This window comes from Castor canadensis, chromosome 18 (assembly GCF_047511655.1).
Source record: "Castor canadensis chromosome 18, mCasCan1.hap1v2, whole genome shotgun sequence".
Lineage (NCBI taxonomy): Eukaryota > Metazoa > Chordata > Mammalia > Rodentia > Castoridae > Castor > Castor canadensis.
The window spans coordinates 12,121,925-12,144,004 of NC_133403.1; the positions used below are offsets into that span (position 1 = coordinate 12,121,925).

Below are 22,080 nucleotides of genomic sequence, written 5' to 3' on the forward strand. Positions count from 1 at the left end.
ACACTCTCCTATGCAATTGTATGCAAGAAGTTTTGTGTTGAATTTTGGGTATTGGCCTAGGACAAAGCAAGTATGGTGGAGCAGACTCTCACGGGCACACACTTGAACCACGGGACAAAGTTTTAGTTTGTGCCTGCAGAGTTACTAGAACTAGATCCTCTTGTTCTGGTCCTTCAGGATTAGTAGCTGCACCTTTGTGCTTCGCTCCTCACTATTTGCAACTGGTTCCAGGTGCACGCTCATGGATGCATGGCAGAATATTTATACTGGGCTCACTACAGTAGCTCCATTGTAGTGAGAAGTGAGAGGGTTAAGCATGCATGACCTTGAGCACATGTCCGTTGTGAACTCCTCACCTCAATCACTAACTCTGGGGTGAAACAGGGTACTTCTTTCCCAAAGTTAAGATTTCCTCCTTAATGATAGACAGTCCCTGTATTCTTTTCTCTATTCCAAAATTAGGCTTTAGTTACATGATTTCTATCTTTATATTGTAGCCTTTAATGTTTGATCAGGACACTTGTTCAGGAAACTCCACAGGATACATATGTTGACAGGCAGTGAGTTGGTCTTTTTTACAGAGGACACCTTCATGTTTGGAGGACTAGCATTACAGGTGTGACCACAGTCCAGAGTCCTGAACCCTGAATGGTCAATGATTGTGCAGATGCAGGTTCAAAACCAACAGCATCTGGATCCCCAGGGACCTTTGAGCAAGGATCAGGAGCAGGCCACAAGGATAGTTCGTCACAGGATGGTGAAGGAACCCAGTTTTCTTCCTGAAATGAATCTGAGAAGGTGCACACTTAGAATTGAAATGTAGCCTCTTCACACTGTTCTGTAACAGAGAAGGCAGAACCTCATTGGACTTCCCTCCCTAATCATTTCCATAACCTTTTAAGGACCATCTATTTTACATGGCATTCTAAACTCTAGAGTGTATCAGAATAAATTATTAATTTTGCTTTGGTTTTCTGCTTTAAAATGACAAAACCCTGTCGTGTGTGAACGTACTTCTAGCATCTTCCCTCGTGAACAGTTTTAGAGGAAATATCCACAAATTCCCCCCACAGGGCAACATTATAATTGTTCCCTCTGTAGTGTTGCAAATGGCAGGTGTTGCAGGTGAAAGTTTTGGCTTGGCTACATCCCCCCTTCACAGGAGACCTGTGAGCCGTCTCCTTATGCTGTGCCTCTTTCAGTGTAACAGCACCACTATTTCACCTATAGATTGCAACTCTCATGAAATGTAAGATGTTTTTAGGTTTAATACATATTACCTTCAAGTGTGCTGTTTCAACAGCACATATACTAAAATTGGAACCGTACAGAAAGATTAGCATGGACGCTGCGTAATGATGACAAAAAAAAATGTGAAGTGTTCCATATTTAAAAAAACTATGCTCAAGTAACCAGATCATTTTGGATGGGAATGGTGCCAGTCTATGGTCTGAGGACATTTTCTCAGGAAAAGTTGTGTTCTGTGCCTGGGTGATAATGATAGCTAAGAACTCAAAGGAATGCCAAGTTATTAACTTGGGGGGCCCACATTGTTGTTGCAACACCCTTTCAAAGGCGACCTAGAGGTCTCAGTTGTGCAGGGGTCTTGGTCCCTCCAGAAACCAAATGATTTCCCTTCCCAGATGCATCAGGGAACAGAGTTCTGGGTTACTTAACATCTTTAAGTATCAGTGTCCTCCAGGGAAAAATAGGAGCGCCTTACTGCCTGCCTCATTTTACATGTATACTTCATGAGTTGTAAAACATCATAGTTAGATAATGAAAGAAGTAAACATCCTTTCTCCATTGCCTTGCAGCAATCTATATGCCTTTTCTGGATTCAACAGTCCTGTCCAGGTCAATCCTTTGGCATTTAATAAACATCAGAGAGCACATACGAAACACTATTTCTTTATTTTAAGGCTTAACCTCATTTAAATATGGTTCGGCTTATAATATATAAAGGCAGGCTGCATTGAATTTCTAGCATAGCTAGCTAAGTACTGAGAGCTTGGGACACGTGAACTTTTCTGGGTTCATGTGTCTCTAAGTGAGATTTGGATGCAGGTCATCCAGGAACCAGCATGCATGCTCAGTCAATCATTGTGTTCTTCTGTTTTTTCTATACTGCCTCATCTACATTAAGGGATTGTGCACACAACTCATATGATAGACGTGCTAGTGCACACTGAATTCTGTTACTTTCCTGCAACTTCCTCTGTCTGAGCTGGCTCTTTTGGAGGCAGAATCAAAAGTTCAAGTTCAGGATACAGAACTATTAATTTTCCTTTGGTTTTGTGCCATTAAGCTAACATAGCCCTATCTTTTGTGAGTGCACTTCCAGTCTCTGCCATCATTAACTGTTTCCAAGGAAAACACAAGATTTCCTCTCTAGGGAGAAGCATTACCCTTATTTCTTCTGAAGGAGTGCAGCTGGCAAGCAATTCAACTGAAGGTACTATGCAAATTGAATAATTAGTTTGAATCTGTAACTGTAATTATAGATTTTCTGTGTCCCAATAAACAAGTGACAACCATTACGAGGAGCTTCTGCAGTATTTCCATAAGTGAAGTTTTTGATTTAGTCTTATCAGTAGAGCTACAAGCACAGAATTTGGAAATGAATGTTAGTCAAACTTGGTTTTCATTTAATGACAGACAGTATTTTCAGTTGATGCATATACCTCATCCAGTTATGGAACCTAAGCAAATTAGGTATTTTGGTAATGGTAGCCCCATAGTGCCACTTTTTAATTAACAGACTTTCTAAAATTCTAGAACAGGTTTGAATTGATATAAAGTTGAGTACAAAGACAAATCAAGTTCCTATATCTGCTCCTTGTCAATGCAATTGGCACATGGTTGCCCTCATTATTACATTTAGTAACCTTCATCATCAGCTTGGAACATCCCCCGAAATTGATAAATACAAAGTGACATGTTGTTTTTTATCTTAATTCAGAAGTTTACATGAAACTTCAGTGAATAGCCTTGGCAGAGGGTTGATTGATCATCTGTAAGAATATCATTTCATTTGTATTTTTGGTTTCATAAGAGGTAGTAAAGTTTATTAGGAAAGGAGTATGACCTGATAACAGGTCATCTGTAAAGCAAGAAGGAGAATGAGAGTGAAAAATTTGATCTGTGCTTCTCCCATATTTTTCATTACTTTTGTAATAATGTTTAATGTCATAGACTTTTGTGATATTTTTATCACTTCCTGAATGTGTGTTACATTATACCGCTCTACTTTCTAATGCTTCCGAATGAAAGCTTGAAATTACTGATTTTATATCTTTTAAAATAATACATGCCATCCAATTCTACAAGTTTCCTTCTAAGTATTACTTTTGTTGTACTTTACAATATTAGTCTCTTGAATTTACATTTCATTTTTTTCAACATATTTATAAATGTATTTTGAAGCTTCTTTTTTCATGTGGGATTTGAATCTGCTTTGTTTCATTTTCAAATATTTTGGGATTTTGTATGTTTCCTGGCATCATGATTTGTAGTTTTGTCTCACAGTGTTCTGAGACCATACTGTTGACCCTTGAAAAACATGGGGTGGAATGGGGCATGCTCTTTTATATGCAGATTTTTTAAAACTTTTTTTTGTTGTGACAATTTTAAACAATTCACAGGTAAACTGCATGACTAATTTTGTTTGTCATGAATGCATAGAATGAACATCTATTTTTTTTATCCTATGCTACCTTACAAAATTTTCACTTTGCGAGAGTGAATATTATCAAAATACATTTATGTAATTGTTATTATTGGAATCCCTTACTATGTACAATTAAATATACTCCAATTAAAACTTCATATGGAAACAAAACACCGAAAATGTTAAAACGCTTTACAACGTTCAATGTTAAAATGTAAGTAAAACACACTTACAGACTATACCTAGCTCCTCACACTCGAGAGAAATGAAAACAAAGCTATGATCAACCATATAAAATTAACTGCGGTGCATGCTGAACTGCTGTAGTAATTCCCTAGTCACCTTCCATTACTGTGGCACTAAGATCCAGTACTGCTAAAGATCTGCTTATGACATACTGCATCTCATTGTGACATCAATCACCTGGGCTGTTCATTTCTCCAGTAAAATACGTGATGGAGTAAAAATTGATCTTTTGTGCTTCTCCCATCTTTTTCACTGTATATAACACATAACATAGTAAATGTGTCTTATTTAATTGTTTCTGTAATCATAAAGCTTCTACTTAACAACAGATTATCAGTAGTTAAGTTTTTAAGGAATAAATATCATATCAGGGATTTTTGATTGTGTGAGGGTTATTTTAGCCTGTTGGGTTTTTCAAGGGTCACCTGTACTTTGCATGATTTATATTCTTTTAAAATTAGAAAAAGGTATGTTTTATGCTCCAGAATCAGCATTCCAAGTGTGCTTGAGAAGGATGTGTATTTTCATACCATGGATTCAATAGTTCACAATTTTAGTTCTTGAATATAATCCTGATATTACTTTGTTAACTGTATCCACATTAATTTTCTCCCACTTGAATCTGTTAATTCATCATTGTACTCCAAAATTTGGAATTCAGATTGCGTGTGTATTATTACAGTTTTATCATCCCTCTTTTTCTTTACCTTATTGTTCTTGCCAGACTGGGTTTGATCTCAGGGCTTCACACTTGCGAGGCAGGGGCTCTACTGCTGGAGCCACGCCTCTGGTCCTATCATTCCTTTGGGAAACCAAATTTGTGAAAATTATTTCACTTCCTTTAGTTCTTTAGACACGTGTTTCAATGTTTTATTACATGCAGTTTTGTCTCTGTATGTGTTAGTTGTTGGTTTCAAGACACCCCCCATGAATTCCACAATCTGTATGGTCAAGTCCATTATGTTACATGGTGTAATATATGTATATAACCTAAACACATCTTCCCATGTATTTAAAATCATGTCTAGAATACTTAATACCTAAGATAAAGCAAATGCTATAGAAAACCTCGATATTGTATTTATTAGGGGACAATGACAAGGAAAACATTTGTTCATATTCACTGTGGACTTTTCCTCAAATATTGTTCTCTGGTTGCTTAAATCCATGCATAAGAAAACCATGGATAGTGAAGTCAGGTTATATAAACACATGCAGTTAGTTACCTAATTTTAGGTCTTTATATTCTAGGTTCAAAGTCTAGGTTTCCCAATAATAGCCCTGATGAATTTCTCTTTCTCCTGAGTATTTGGCCATCCTGGTATGCCCAAGACCAGTCCCAGGCTTGGTGATCTCTTGGAAGATTCAATGAACTCAGCTGAGAGTCACTCACATCTTTGAATTTTTATTCTAAAAGGGTGCAAAAGAAAAATGAGCAAAGTCAAACTCCATATGGTGCTATATCCAGAAAAGGCTAGCACAAACGTTACAGAACTCTCCTCCAGTTGAATCACATAAGCATGCTTAATTTCTTGATCTGGGAACGTGAGAGCGTGTGAATACTCTCTAATGGGAATGTCAATGGGGAGTCAGGTACTAGGGATTTCAGTGGAAATGTTATTGCCATCTGTCTAGTGCAAACCAATGTCCACTTTTCCAGAAAACATTTGCATCACAAATGATGTGGCTTGCACGGGCACTTGTGACAGTGTGTGCTATTCCTTCAATTCTGGTAATCATGGGAATACTCAAATCCAGTTCTCAGGTGTCAGACTTAGACCATTTTTGTAACCAGTCCCATTAAGGATAGCAATATAAAACTATCAGACTTCAGTCTAAAACAAGCTTTATTACATAATTCTGTAAAGGGCTCTATTTTATATAGTTCTGAGCATGTCTTATGTTTGTATTGCTATCCATACATTGTAACAAAGTCTTTGTGTGCCTCAGGATTGGTTGTTGCTACTGCATGTGTTTGTGCTTTTAATTTGTTTCTTTAGTGACTTGGCTGAATAATCTCTATAAAATTGTTACTGTCTGTAATGTGTGCTATTGAGATCTCTATGTAGAGCAAAGATAGTGATTTGACTTTCTTTACTGCTTTGGGTGGTACTGGAGTTTGTACAAAAGGCCTTATGCTTGCTAGGTAGTTACTGTACCACGAGAGCCTAGCCTCCAGCCCTCTCAGTTTTTAACTTCCTAGAACCAGTAAGTTTTCAAATCTGTAAAGAGGCTCATCATTTTTGCATTGGTAAATAGATTCAACACTTAGACTGATTGTTTAGAATTCTACTTTGCCCTTCTCCTACTTCAGGGGCACCTCAAACTCAACTAGAGGTGAGACAGCAGGTCTTCTCTGAGTGTGTCAGAGCCTCTTGTGTCTAGATCGCCTTAGACATGAGTATAGCTTTTAGATCCCCAGATGTCTGTGGGAGTATCTAAATCACCCCTGTCAGTACTCCCTACTTTTTTTGTTTTATGTGGTTAATTTAATATTTGCCTCAACATTTATGTATGAGCTCAGGTGACCACAAGAGAAACTTTGCATGTATTGTTTTCAATGTATGTTTCTAGAGAATATGCTCTAAGGAAGTTTGAATCTTTGCAGATATGGATATATAGTAGATACATCAGATCAAGTTCCACTCCTCTCCTCCTTCCATTCACATGGCTTCAAGACACACTATGACCTATTGCTCATAATGTCTTTGTTTCTGCAGATGAACTTAAAAGAATCTGAATGTGGTAAGTAATCTCAAGTTACCTGGTGAAGAAAAATATCTAGGTACTATGATACATGCAGTACCCTTACTGTCTTCCCTTTGTGGAATCATCCTGATTCTGGGTTTTCAGAGGGAATAGGATAGTAAAAGTGTTTGAGGGGAAAGTTGATAGTCTGTGTAAAAGTGCACAAGTCAAGCTTCTGTAGTTCCTGGAAGAAGATGTGTGGGTCCCCTTTGGTGGGTGTAAGGTTTTTACTTGAAGATTGCTGGGGCTTTGTGCGAATCTATGATTTTTTGGTTATGAACTTTGTGTGTGTCTGTGTGTGTGTGTGTGAGAGAGAGAGAGAGAGAAAGAGGAGAGAGAGAGAGATTATGTGTTTTCTCAGTAGGTATTTCTTGCTTACAAAAGTCTTTCATAAATGCACATTTATATATTGTATTATGTTGTCTTGGGTGCAATGCTACCTGATGTTTTCTTTGATATTCCCACTGTTCTAGGTGGGGAAATGAACGTTCCATAATGCATGATACCAGCTCTCAAATTCATAAATGGAAAAGTCACAATATGAACCCCTGTGTGGGGGCCAATGCTCACGCTCTCAATTACTGAAATAAAATTAGGATTCAGTCATGGGATCATTGGCTCTAGTGCAGAGAGCTCAGCATTCCTGTATATGTTGTGAAGTTCCCCAGCCTATTAAATTTTTAGATGCTGCCCATCAATATAAAATTTCAGGGTTCTTAGAGGAAGATTTTCACGCGGACTTTGGCATACTCACTGATGTGAAAAACACAAATACATCTCTGGTTATCCTGTAGGAAAATGTGGCCCACCACTGTAAGTTCTGGAGTCAGGTCTTAGATGCTGGCCCCAAACACATAACAATGGGCAAAATATTTTATATTGTTGTGTCCATGACCCTTAAATTGCTCAAGTTCTGCCCACTAAAGACCCTAGAGGAGTAACAAATAAGGAGTTAAAGTGATATTTATAATTGCTTCTTTCTTTTATGGTGGTAGTGGAGTTTGAACTTAGAGCCTTGTGCTCACTAGGCTGGTGCTCTACCTCTTCAGTCATGGCCCCGCCCTTATTTGCCTTAGGTGTTTTTGAAACAGGGTCTCACATTCATGCCCAGGCTGGCCTTGACCCCAACTCCTGCTTATGCCTCCCCTGTGACTGGGATCACAGGTGTGTGCCACAACATGCATATATTATTGGTTGACATGGAGTCTCAGGACTTTCCCCTTAGCCTGGGATCAACTGCTGCTTTCCATGTTCCAAGTAGCTAATGCTATGGGTGTGAGCACTGTGTCCAGCTTGAGTGAGTTCTGTATTTCTGTTGTAACTCTCTTGTACCTTGATAAAGAGCATTTATACCCAACCCATGCCTCAACTCCATGATGCACTCAGTTACTGTTGATTGGCTAGTGTGGCACGTACAGCCACCAGCTCAGTGGACACACTCATGACGTAGACACTGGAAAGAAGCATATCTTATGAGTAACGGTCATTTTTAATTGGTAAAATATCAGCATTTTCATATCAAATCAAATCATTATGTTTTGACCTAGGACCAGTGACTTAACACAGGAGAATGTGTTTCCTGGGATCAGTTCTAGGTCCCCAATATAAGTTTGCTTTAAATGCTGTGTGAATCCTGTATCATAGGTAAAAGCAGTAGCAGCATAGGCAGATCATTGGTTTGGTGCATGGAAAGTAAACGGTGTTTAATTTGATGGACCTCAGAGTGGGCAGAATGAATATGGGACTGGGAATCTGTTTCTGAGTCGTAGTATATAGTGTAGGACCTTGTGTAGATTAACCATTTCATGTCATATAATGTGGAAATTAGGTAAAAAATGCAAGGACTCAGCTTCTCATTTATTTCCTGCTTTTCTTTGTTGTCCTTCCTCTCCAAAGAGAATAATACTTTCCAAGCAGAAAGAAATTTTCATTTCAATTTGCCCAAGAATTTAAATGTAGTTTGTCATTCTCTCTGAAACCAACTAAAGCCTTCCTCTTCCTCCTATATTTTCAATACTAAGTTTTTAATTACTTATTGTATCATAGTTTTTGTGAAGAACACAAAGGAAATGAAATAGTTCCCAGTTTGACAGCTGAGACAATAAGATGTGATTAACACACATGATACAAAGTAAAATCTGTGAAGAATAAAAATTACTTTGTGAGGCTTTGTATGGTGTTCATGCCTATAATCCCAGATGCTTGAGAGGTGGAGATTGGGAGGATTGTGCTTCAAAGCCATCCTAGGCAAATAATTAAGCAAAGTCCCATGTCATATTTTTTAAAATATGCCACTGTTAAACCTCAAACCTTTGGTTGCGATAATTAGCACTTCTTGGCAATTGTGACAAAAAGTTTTTAAGTTGAATTAGCTGTTGGTCTGTGATAGAGCAAATATAGGGAGTCACAACTGTGGCAGGCACACACTTGAACCACAAGGCAAAGTTCTAGTGTGGGCCTGTAGAGGTAAGTGAAATAGATTCTCTTGTTCTGATCTTTCAGGACTTACAGCTGTACCTTTGTGCTTCTCCCCTCACTATTTATTCTTGCTTTGAGGGGCATTTCTATGGGTGGATGGCAGAATATTTATCCTTGGCACTGCACAAGCTCCAGAGTTCTGAGATGTGAAGGGAGAAGCATGCATGACAGTGAGCACATGTCCATTCTGAAGACCTCAGCTCATACACTAACTCGGGGTGAGGGTTCTTCTTCTCCAGTCCTGTAATTGTTCACAATGTCAGTATTTCCTCTTCAAAGAAAGATAGTTCCTGTCATCTTTCCTGTCTTTCAAAATTCGGCTTTAGTTAGATGATTTCTGTCTTTGTACTGAGTAATTTAATCCTAGATCAGAACTCCACAGGATAAAGTATGTTGATAGCCAAATGAGTTGGTCATTGTTACAGAGGACACTGTTGTCTTTGAAGGACCATCACCACCCACCTCCCAGAGTCCGCCATCTTGAGTGGGCCTGACTAGGGGCTTATGAAGTCAACACCCAAGCTCATCCTGTTTGCCAAAGACCTTTTGTGGAAGGTTCAGGAGTAGATCCCCAACATAGGTCTGTCACCGAAAGGTAAGAGAACCCTGTTTTTTCCCTGAAATTATTATGTGAAGTTGTAGACTTAGAATTGAACTGGAGCCTCTTCACATACTTTAGTAATGTCCCAGGTTGAAACTCCCTGGCCTTTCCTCCCTAATGCTTCCACAATCTTTTAAGGACCATCCACTTCACATAGTAGTCTAAATTCGACAGTGTATCATCTGTCACACCTCTCCCTCTCCTCAGCTGACTTGAATCGACTTACAGAAAAGTAATGTGTTTGAAAGGAAAACGTATAGGTTCTAAGTCCCAGTCCACATTTGAATGAAGCTCAGAGATGATCCTTGGATGTCAAGATCCAGGCTGGGGAAAATAGACTTTCCCTGGGATTCCTGACTTTTAAGTTCATCCCTGTTTTGAGCAGAGGTGTTCTGACATTTCCTGTCCAGTTGTGATGTTAGAACCCAGTCACTGTCTATGTGACTAGTGTTTTCTGTGGTTGGAGGCTGTGATCCTGATGATGGCTTGATCAGGGCAGACTGAGACTTCACTACTGGCCAGAGAAGCCAGAAGGTGCACATGAAGAGAGAAGGAGGTTTGTATGGGGGTTATGTGGGTTGGAGAGGTAGGGAGTGAGGGACAGTGAGAGAGAGAAGAGAGAAGAAAGAGGGGATGTGAATATTCTCATTTTCCCATATGGGGACATGCACTGAGGCAGAGCATGAATCAAAGTTCCCTAGGTGCCTCTCATGGCCTTCATGCACCTTGACGGCCAGCTTTTCCTGCAAGTCCATCCCTAAGTCTATTTCTCTGTTTGACCATCCAGAAATCTTTAGCCTGCATAAAGAAAGGCCCTTTATGTTGAAGGGTTGAAGGCCTCTGCCATTGGAGCAGTGTTTGCTTTAAGCAGGGAAAGTTTTCATTCAATTGATTATGTGGTCTTATCCCACTTTATCTTAAAAAGTGCCCAGTGCAGTGAGAGATGCTTGTCCATTTTCCTCCCTGCAGATGCAGGATGCAGGCAGAAGACCCAGAGCTGTGGGGTCGTCATGTCTGTCAAAGTTAGGTCGGGGTGACCACATGACCACCATCTTCCTGTTCTACCTAGTCCACAGTCAGGATTAACTGTCCCTTGTTGTCACTGGATGTCTCTCAACCTGTGAGACCATGAGGATTCTTTCCTTTTACTCTGGAAGAGGACTAAAGAATGTGACTTCAGGAACCTGAGCAAAGAGTTGCTATCATGGAGATTCTGGTCTAAAGGAAAAAGATTGCTCTCTGGGGGACATGCTGCTGACCTTCATCTATTGATTACTGCACCTGTCACCTGGTATAGGGGTTCAGTGCACTCTGAGGGAATGTAAGGAAAAAAGAAGACAAGAAATGATAAAGACACAACAGAGAAGGGAAAAAGGTTGATTCAGTTTCCTCCCTGTGCGAACACTGAACAGCTAGATGAACATATAGTGTGTTCACAAATCAAATTAATTATGCTGTCTTATTAAAGAGAATGGCTGAGATAGATGTGCTAGAAATGGTTAGGAATAAGATCATGGGGATGTCAGGACTTATCTGATTCTAGGATCATCCTCTTTAGAGATGGATTCTGGAGAATAGAAACTATAGGAAGTACATTCACACATTCTCTGAAAACTAAACTAGACACAGGTGAAGACCTGGCTTGCCAGAGAGATGAGGAGTCCTGAAGGAGGCAGGGGCAGAGGGAAGATGGAGAAGGAAGAGTCTGATGGAACACATCAGCCACAGTAGTTAAGGCTAGGTCCACTGAACATTTGAGCTGTTTCCAGGAAAGGAGAATGTGCCTCTGAACACGGTTAGGGTCACTCTGACAGCTCTGGAAATGTAACACAGGGTTCACCCTTTATGGAATAGGATGAGGCAGCTGATTAGTGGCTAATTGTGCCTGGGCTTTACTGGTCAGTATTCTCACTCTTTGACCATAGCATTCGTTCTTCCTTTTGTTGGTGCTACTGAGGTTTGAACTACAACTACTTAAACCTTGCACCAAGTATTTTTTGTTTTAGTTTAGTTTCAGACAGGGCCTCTTGCTTTTGGTGAGGTTGGCCTCAAACTATGATCCTCTTATCTCCACCTCCTAAATTCCTGGGATTAGAAACCTGAGCCAGTATACCTCGCAATAGTATCTACTTTTGCTATTTGACTTTAAGAAAGTATGAGGATGTGCCTGTAGATTTATTGTTTTATTAGGCTTTCTGAAATGCCTTATTATGTTACAGGTTCAAGGCATAATCTGTATGTTTCTTTTCTACATATTTGTGCACTAATCTTTCTAAAAAGAATTCTCTCTTGAAGGTGTCTCCACAGAAATTGATCAGTGAAAATATGCTCAGAGCAATGTTCAAAGGAAACCAGTTTTTTTTCTCATTCTTTGTTCCCTGAAACACTGTGTGCAGCTAAAGTTGCTTGTGCTACCATGAGCTATAAATACAGCAATCATTGGACTTCTCTTCAAGCTTTATACTAGAGATGTGGAGAACCCCTGTATAGTCTGAGGTATCTTTGGATTCAGAAACGTGACTGGGAATCCCAGAGCTCTGGGTCTTACTTCAGTCTGATTATTAGCTCAGGAAATACCCAGAGAGTTCCATGACCTTGGCTAGAACCAGAATACTATATGTTCACCAACACTGAAGCCATTGGTCAGGGTTGGTTTTGTCTTGCAGTTCCTCTAGGAGATGAAGAGTGGGAGGAGTTCTGAGTTAGCACAGGGTGGGAGAGGGAACACGTAAACCTTCCCATAAAGGAGATAAGTTAGAGTTAGACTAAAATTTCTCATGGCTCTGAACCTAAGTGGTTGAGGTAGACGAGGAATGGAGACTTTCTGAAGCCTATTGATACCTGTGCAGTGAGAGGAGCAAGAAGAGAAAAGGACACCAACCATGGCAGAAAAGCAATCTGGGGGAAAACAAACAAACGAAGGCAATGCTGAAGGTTTCCCAATGCGCGGTTTCCCATTATACTATAAAGCCATAGCCACAAAGGAAGCATGATGACGGCTACCAATAGCATAGAGTAGAGGGTCCCAGACTAAATTCACACAGCTACACACACCATCTGATGTTTACAAAGTGCCTAAAACATACAATGGGGGAAAGGAAGTCTCTGTAATAAGTGGTCTTGGGGAAACTGTATACTTGATCTCTCCCTCCCATTCTGTGCAAAACTCTTCTGAAACTGGAGCAAAGCCCTTAATGTGAGACTGGAGAGTTTTAACTAATGAGAGGAATATATAGTGTAAATACTTTAATATATAGGTGTAGGCAATGAGTATAGGTCAGGAAAAAAGAACACGAATTGTCAAATGGAAATGTATCAAACTAAGAAGCTTTTTTACAGCACAGGAAACAACACATTAAAGAGACAAACTTCAGAGTGGAAAAAATTGTTTGCCAGCTCTTAATCTCACAGGGGACTAATATCCAGAATATATAAAGAACTTAAAAAAGTAAGCACAAATTCACAAATGTAAACACCCAAATAGCAGTCCAGTTCAATCATCACAAAGGCCACTTTTCAAAAGGAAATGCAAATGGCAAGTAAAACCATGGAGAAAGGGTGCAAACTATTAGGCATTAGGGAAATTCAAATCAAAAAGACATTGAGATACTGCCAGACTTGTCAGAATGCCCTCTGGCATGAAAACAAAAACTGCAAATGTCTGTGACTATTCAGGGACAAATGATCCCCTTATACACTGTTGACGGTAATATCAATTAGTGCAGACGCTGTAGAAGTCCATAGGAAGCTTCCTCAGTAAACTAAAAATGGGATTGCAATGTGACTTTCCCAAGTATATTGGCCAGTCTAATGGTAGGGTAGGTTGGCCATCCATGTGTATCTCATACCCCTAAATCACCTCCAAGGAGGCAGGCATGGGTTCATTTGAACTGGTTTTGCCATTCCAGATGCAGTACCCTTAAGTACAGTGGTAAAATTGCACTGATGTGGATGCATCCCATATTTATAGACAGCAGTGTAAGTTTCTTACACTTCATGGAGACAATTTCCCTCCTCCACTTGTGTTGCACTTGTCCACTCCAGACCATCAAACACATATAAACCAGAAAATGTTTACTTATGTTCACTTTTTTCATTCCAGGTATAAGCCATGGTATTTGGTGTATTAAAAAAAGATAAACTTAAGTTCAAGTTCATAGAGCACATAAACAGCTGTGTTCAGTCACATTGGGTGCTAACCTAACGTTACATTCACTTCTTTTATTTCAAGGCAATGGGATGCAGCAGCCACAAGAGCTGAATAAAAGAAGATTGCAACATAATGGAAAAACCACTTTTCTGCAAAATAGTGAAGGTGGTTGCCCTCACTCTTACCTTTACCTTCAACCTCACCCTCACCCTAACCCTAAACCCTAAATCTTAGGTGTTGAGTGTTAATGATAATTGTTCAATAATATACAACCTGATTATTTGTGGTACCAAGCTGTGTTCTATCCAGCTTACTGTAAAATACTCTTTTCTCTATTGCTCCATGTGATTTCCATAGGGAAGAATACTAAAGTGGTGGTATAACTACAGCCCACAATTAAATGGCGTATTCTTTTCTAGGAATATAAGTTCCTAGGTTACTAATTTTACCAGAAGAAGGAGGTTCTAGAATTACAGTTTGCATTTCTGTTTTGCTTTAGTCCCTATCTCCAGGGAACTGAGAGCCCTCATCATCAAGGCCCTACTTTCCATTCTTATGGCCAGCACACTATTTGGGTCCCCTGTGGCAGTTCCTGTGCCAGTTGCAACAGCAAATTATTCTGTTTCCCTGTGTGTAATGCAGTGCTTTTCTTATGTACCATCATTTGAATTCAGATGGTATTGTGTGTTTCTTCATTATATGTGCTGAATTCATATGGGGCTCATTTGTGGGAGGTCTTAAACCTTTTGACAAACTGCCATTTGTACCCTAGCTCATGATAGACATCTAAGTTTAGATGTCTTTAAGTTTAGCAAAACAGCAAACTAGACTTTCTCAATTTCTAAGTATTTCTCAGATGAGCAACTAGTTGTTCATCAATTTGAGTTTTAGTTTTAATAAAATGTGTTTTGGGTTCCAATTTCAGTTTTTCTTGCAATTGTCTAACACAGACTTTGGCTTAGATGTATCTTTATTGCTCCCCATACTGCTATGAAGAGGACCGTCCACTGTGAACTTATACAGCTCTTTGTGCTTTAAGACATATTGCTCACTAACAGCAAGAATACTTCCTCTAATGTCTGCAGGCATTTGAGGGTTGTCTATGTAATTATTTGGTGCTCCCAGCATCCATAACAGCAAAGACCCATCTCCACATGTAGATGGAAGGCCAACTCAAGTTTTCTCTCACTTTTTCCCCCTTTTCAAGCTCTATTGCTTATTGGAGCTTCCCCAGTCTCCTATTTGGCTCTCCAATTCTTTCCACAGCCTCATCGCCCTGGGGCAGTGAAGTCTGTTGCAGAGAAACTGAAGAAAATACCTGGAGCAGCATACAAACATAAGGTTTGTTTATAACTTACAAACGGGAAAGATCCAATGGTGGCACACTGTACCCAGCACCACTGAAGGAACGGTTTTCGAGATTAAATTACACAAGCACTGATATTGTTAGTTTGCTTTGTTCCTTTGTATGGCCAACATTGCAAAGAACAGCTGACTTTGTTGTATATATAGAAAATATGTTATTTTTAATTCTTAGAGATATCAAGAATTGATATAGAGATATTGATCTGTTCCCAGTGTATGAGGGAGTCAGTGTTCCTTCAGACAGCACCCATTCAGATATTGTAGTCCAGGTATACTTACATTGTTCCTTTCACCTGGCCAGAGTCTATAAATGGAAAGGGACATCTCAGGGACATGGTGTTTAATGTTTAATGTCCACCCCCCCTTCTCTTATAAAGGTCATACAAATTCAGAGAAGTGTCTAGGATCCCCAGATCCCTAATTCTTACTTGAATACAAGTAGTTGTTTATGAGATACCATGCAAGGTTTCAGTCAGTACCAATTAGTTTTTGTCAGCAACATGTACGTCAAGTCTTAGGGTTCAGGTGACTCTGGCTGATGCAGACTCTTAAGTCCAAAGTTCTGTTTGCATAGCACTCCTGTTCTCTTGGCACCTTGGGGTAACCAAGATGAAAAAGTTTGGTCAAGTCAAAGTCCTTGTCACCAAATATATATATAAAGGAGACTCTACAATTTTCTGCATCAACGTCCAAATCAGACGACTCCACCTTCTTTGCCTCCAGTGAGAGTTCCCCTGGCTGTGTCAGGGAACCTGCCACGTGGAGAACTATCCAAGCATGTCTGTTGATAGTTAATACAAGCCATCTTATGAGAACTTACGCTGAGGGGTATGTCACCTTAAACTAATATTTGCACTAGGCTTCATGGTTTGAAGACCCCCACTTCATCAACCCTGCCCTACTTTGAGTTTGCCCTACATTCCACCATCTGAATTTGGGGAACAGAGTTAAACTATCCCTCAGAAGCAAGAGCAAGGTGTACAAATGGAAGCACACTATCTTTTTATGGATGATATGCCTGTTAACATTTGAATGAAAATTATACAACTCTCAACATAAAGAGGAACACTTGTCCCAGAAGAAATGAACCGATAACAGTCAATGTAAACATGACACTGTCCATTTTTGTGCTCTCTTCAGTCATGGATTATTTAGTATGATTCCATCTTTTCATTGTCCTAAAATTCTACCAGTTTTAATATACATGAGCTGTTTTATTTTTATATGTATTGTCAAAGAAAAAGTAGGGATACCATGAAAGTAACATTTTTATCTTTCTCAAAGAAAAGTTCTCTTAGTGGCATGCAGTGGTTCACACCTTTATTCCCAGCTACTTGAGAGGTGGAGGTAGGGAGGATGGGTTTTGAGTATGGGCAAAAAGTTAGCAGAACCCTGTGTCCCAACAAGGAAGCTGTGCATGCTTGCACACACCTTTAATCTCAGTTATGGAAGAGTCATGAACAGGAGGACTGCAATCCCAGAATAGCCCAGGCAAAAAATGAAAACCTTTCTGAAGCATAACTTACAGTAAAAAGGGTTGGTGGCATGGCTCAAGGGGTAGAGCCTAGCAAGTGCAAGACCCTGAGTTTAAACCCTAGTAACACCAAAAAATGATGTCAGGAGAGAGAAAGAGAGAGGAGAGGAGAGGAGAGACAGAGACCATCAGCACAACAACAAAAAACAATGTACTATCAAGAATTGCCCCATAAAGAGGTCCCATGAAGGTAGGACTGCCTGAGTTGGTAACTGTCATGGGTGTAATCCCCAAAACAGCTTATGAGGTTCCATTCCTGTGAATCTCTATACAGGTGCTATAGCACATCAGCTGGCGTGGATGGATGATTAGTGATGGAGGGATGGACAGAAAGGTGATTTTTAAAGCCAGGTGCCCATTTTTCAGCAACCAGAATTTCTATTTCAAATGATGAGCTGACGGTTTCAGTTAGCCGTTAGGGGGCGACCGCGAGCCGTGGAAGAAGGCAACTGCCAGGCTGGGCTGTTGGCCACAAGGCTTTGCCAGAACCTGGGTGAACTGCACCTGCCTGAGAGAGGGGCGTGACGCTCTGGGGGGTGGGGCTGTGGGTGTGTGCCACCTGTTGACAGCAGTGTCTGTAGGCTGTTTAGTTTTCTCTTTTTTCCTTTGGGTGTTCACTTAACAACCAGAGTTCTTGGGGTGTGGGCAGAGGCAGCTGTGATTATTCTTGGCTCCCCTGCTCCCCAGCACTGGTGGGCTGTGCTCTGAGTTTTCCACTGGCTGTTCCCACCCTCCAGTGCCTTCAAATTTCACTCGTGATGTAGGGAAGTATTACGAGGATATAGCAGTCTTAACCACATTGAAAAGCTCTCATTAGCAACCTTCTCTAATTTTGCACAATTTAGCTACTGAGCCTTAACCACTTGCATTGCTGCCTGCCCGCACATACACACACCACAGAGCTCTGAGCTACCTTCCCTAATTGATCATCCCCAAAACGAAGTGACCTTGACTATCCCAGTGACTATGACTAGTTTCCCCATACAAGGAGCTCTCCCTGTCTCTTACTCAAAGTCTTTTCCTTGTAACTAGTCCAGCTCTCTAGGTCAGCACTTGCTGGATCAACAGCACCACAGTTCTCAGAGATGCAGACATGGCAGGAACCTTTGACAGCTAAAGCCACATACTCAGGAGCCTCTCAAAATGGTTTCCTGCCCCACTGTACTGAGGCCAAACCCTGAAGAAAAAAGAAAACTTTCCAGTACCAGTATGCTATTCAAACTCCAGGACCTGCTTGGTTAAACTGCAGTTCAGGTTGGGCCCAGCAGAACCCGGCGAACTGCGCCTGCCTGAAGGGGGGGGCGTGAGGCTCGGGGGCGTGGGGCGCTGGGGGTGGGGGGGCGTGGGGCGGCAGAGGGCAGGCGCTGTCTTTGAATCCAAGTCAGGCAGGTTTCAGCTCTGACATCTTATGAATCACCTGACATTAAGAATAGGCCAAGTGTTGTACAAAGTACTGTTTTGTTTCTCTTTTGGGGGAGGTGTCATGGGGTATGCATACTAATATCAGGAAACTCAAATCCCAGAGCAAATAACAGAGCCAGGAACAAAGCACACTCATATCGCACAGGCACAGCGAGATGATCCCACTAAATATGCAAAGAACAACACAGATCCCACACATTTCCCTTTTTGATTCCTTTCTGCCTTCCTCAGCCCCCTAAACAGAAGGACTAACCTAATTGCTTGTGGGACCCTCTCCCGCTGGATCCTACCTGGGATTCTGTTATCTACCTGAAATTTTATCATGATCACTACTAATCCTTTCCCACTCCAGGTCCTCTGTGGTGTGTACATGTGGAGGAAAGCGAAAAGCAAGGATCACCCATTCATACCTAAACCAGGCGAAGTCACACTGGCTCACACAGCATCAACCTTGACTTTCCTCTGGCTCACAGACTTTCTCTAGAGTCACAAAGGCCATAGTTCAACAGGAGCACAATACTTTTCTTTCATTGAACCTCCAATCTCCTTCACTGCAACAACCCAGAATAGGGGTTCTCTAGACTAAAACCAGAAAACTACTGCCTCACTAAGAGAATGATTTCAGAATACACACCTCTCACCCATGTCTCATGAGACAACCGCAATTATAGAAAACACTGTGGATAAGATCATGCTGCATACTTTCTAAGGGTTGATTTTCTCCTGAAGTCTCACTGTTCCCTAGACAGGGAACAGTGGCTCAGTCAATGATCACATACTGTCCAACCCAAAACAAAGCGGCTACAGTGGACACCAGTGAAAAGGCGGGAGGCTTTTCCTGCAGAGTTTACCTCTCAAGTGCATTTAAGTTTTCCAGTCATCAGTGACCTTAGTCCTAATTTCTTCTCTGGCAAGCTTCGGAGTGAATGAGCTTCAAACTCCTGCTGGTTTATAGTAAATGCTATCATGCAGCCTCTGTGCTGCCATCCAGGGGAAGGGGCAGAGGTTGCTTTTTAGTCCCCCTCTCTACACAGATTTGGGGAATGAAGCCCTTAGAAGTGCTTTCACCCCCTTAGAAAACCACTCATTTTTCTCCTTGTAGTCTAGAGAGAGTCATGTTTATATAACTTGGTGTTCTCCCAAAATCAGTGAAGGGAGCCATAGAATTATGGTTCTATATGTGAGGTCCAAATAGTTCTCTTTACAGTCAGAAGTGGGATGTCGGGGAACTCCCTTCCAAATTTTATGTCACGGTACTCAGGGTTGCGGTCTATGGCCAAGTGTGACTGAGTGTTTCTTACCTATTCATTGTGGACATTTTTTCAGTTTCCCTTAACTAGGTTCTGACTTTATTTCAGAGGGAATTGAATCACGAATAAATGTTTATTTAATGTGCCTGTCCAAGGAGAAAGTACTTATTCTCAGAAAATAAAGTGCAAAGGAAATGACATACAGGGTCTGCCCTCTTGTTATAGTTCAATGTTTGCCTTATTACTGAGTGCTTGCCATCAGCTGAAGCTTGTCTACTGTGATTGGCTGAGACGTAACTGTTTGTTACAAATAGCTATATATGTGTAGTAAGTTAGGTTGCAGTTTGTTACATAAGGGCCCAAGTATGGATGCCTCAGATCAAAATTAATTTAATTTACCAATTCTCCACCTTTTTCGTTAGCCTTTCAGTTTTGAGAGATTGCCAAAACCTTAGCCACTCTCTGTCACCACTGTAAATGGTCGTTTTTGGTGTTTGTATTGAATTCACAAGTTCTGACATCATATCAGTTGAGTAGCTAATTTAGTCAAAGTGAGACCATTGAACACTCCATGGATGGCTGCATGCAAACATGTAAGATTTGAGAAGATGCACCAGGGGGACTTCTGTGATGATTACCAGGAGGTTAAAAGCAAAATGCAAAAATACCTACTCATTTACAGGAACTGCTACAGATGGAACCACACAAAATCAAACACATCAAATTTTAGAACATCTAGAGACTTCAATATTATTTGAATCTAATTGGTGATGGTATGGATTCAGGGTGTGATGGTGATTAAGGACCACAGTTTATTATAAAAATAGCTTGATTTATAGAAGTATCCATACTTGTTGTTAACAAGTCATCATAACCTGGAGACATAATAAAAATAAAGATTAGAAAATCCTGGAAAAACCAAGCTTGCCATCCATCCCTAGGATGCCTATAAGCCAGCCAAGTATTAACTGCTTCTGTAAACACATTATGTGTTTATTTTCCTTGGAAAAAAAGTACTTAGTCTGTGTTTGGTGATGTATGCCTATAATCTAAGCAGTCTGTGGCTGAGGCAGGAGTGTGTCGAGTCCTGGTACTTTGTACAACCTTGTTACATTTTTTCCTGATCATATTTGAGAGCAAGATCTAAGAAATACTTTTTCAAATATATTCTGTGTAGTAGCAAAATCTGAGGAAAGACGGATACCACATACCCCAGCTTCAGCCAAAACTAGATCTAAGGCTGAATGATGTTCAGATTTTCTTTGTTGTACACATATAATATCTGTTTTTCAGAAAAAAGCTTTTACCACTCAGAACCCCTAGAAAATCAGGTAGGCTACAAAGTCCAAGATTCTTCTATTACTAGTACTAGCCTGACAGCAAGAGTGACCCCTCTCCTCACTTCTCATTGGAGTATTTCCTTTGTGAAAACTTGCTTATTTTTGTAAAGGCAGCAATCACACTCTTTTTGCTCTAGCCTATAAGCCTTAGATCAAACCCTTCAAAGTTACAGTTGAATGGATTTCCTATAGTTTAATGAAAATGACAAGGGCAACAGCAATTAGGACATGTAATGTTATAAGGCTTTCATAATAGGAATGATGTCTTCAACTGCAGTTTTGGATACCTGTATATGTTTAGGAAGCCATCTGCTTTAGAGGTGGAATTTATGGGGTCACCTGTACCTTAAGGTCACCAATGGATGTCTGATTCCAAGAATTTGGAGGGGCTCTTTTGAGTTTTGAGTAAATCTTTTTAACCCAAGATTTACAGCCACAGTGATTTGTTGCAGGATGGGAGTTGAGAAGAACTGGGTATGGTTCTTTCTTGTGGCATTCAAGGGCAACATGTCTCAATATAGTTTTCAGAAAACCAAATGTCTAGGTTCTAGGTCATGAAAGGTTTAGTTACTCTTAGTTATTTGATGATAAAAAGCTTCCTTTACTTGGTGAAAATGCTCACTAGAACAATGCATTAAAGCCTTGCAGCACTTATACATACTGTAGTTTAGAAGTGTGGGAGGTACATGAGCTTCTATTTGCAGGCCTATATCCTTTCACAGACTATTTCATGAAGAGTCACATTAGATTTTCCATTGGGATGAATCTGACGGCCAACAACTCACAATACCTTGATTAAGGCAATCTAGTGACTTCACCTAGTTTCCAAGAACTATTATATTTGTGGCACATTATTTGCCTGTTTTACAACTTCTCCAGTTAAACAAGGACCTTCTCACTGGCAATTTCTGTAGGAACATCCTGCGGTGGAAACATGTTTTCTAATAGCCTTTTGGCGACTCTTACTGTATCAGTCTTCCTGACAGGAAAGCTGTTTAAAGTAAATGAATTAAATTAGAATTTGATTTTAGTCAGTTTTTCAAAACTATCCTACATTTAAAAAACTTGTTCAAGATAGTGTGACTGGCCACTGTGAAATTCTTCTGAACTGTGCATCCCCAGTAACTGGGATCACAGACACACCCTATCACTCCCCAGTTTATCAACTAAGATTGGTTCTCCAGAGCTCTTTCTCTGGGCTAGCCTCCCACTGCTAGGATGACAGGCATGACCCACTGCACTTAGCTGTGTTGCGATTCTTTAATTATACTTCTTT

At 40.4% G+C, this 22,080-nt stretch overlaps 1 non-coding gene across 1 annotated transcript; it reads left to right on the top strand.

The window, feature by feature from the left end:
- The first annotated feature begins 1,288 nt into the window (after positions 1-1,288).
- LOC141419074 (U6 spliceosomal RNA) lies at positions 1,289-1,393 on the top strand. The gene has a single exon (XR_012443745.1). It is a non-coding gene; the product is annotated as a U6 spliceosomal RNA (small nuclear RNA).
- Positions 1,394-22,080: the final 20,687 nt, after the last annotated feature.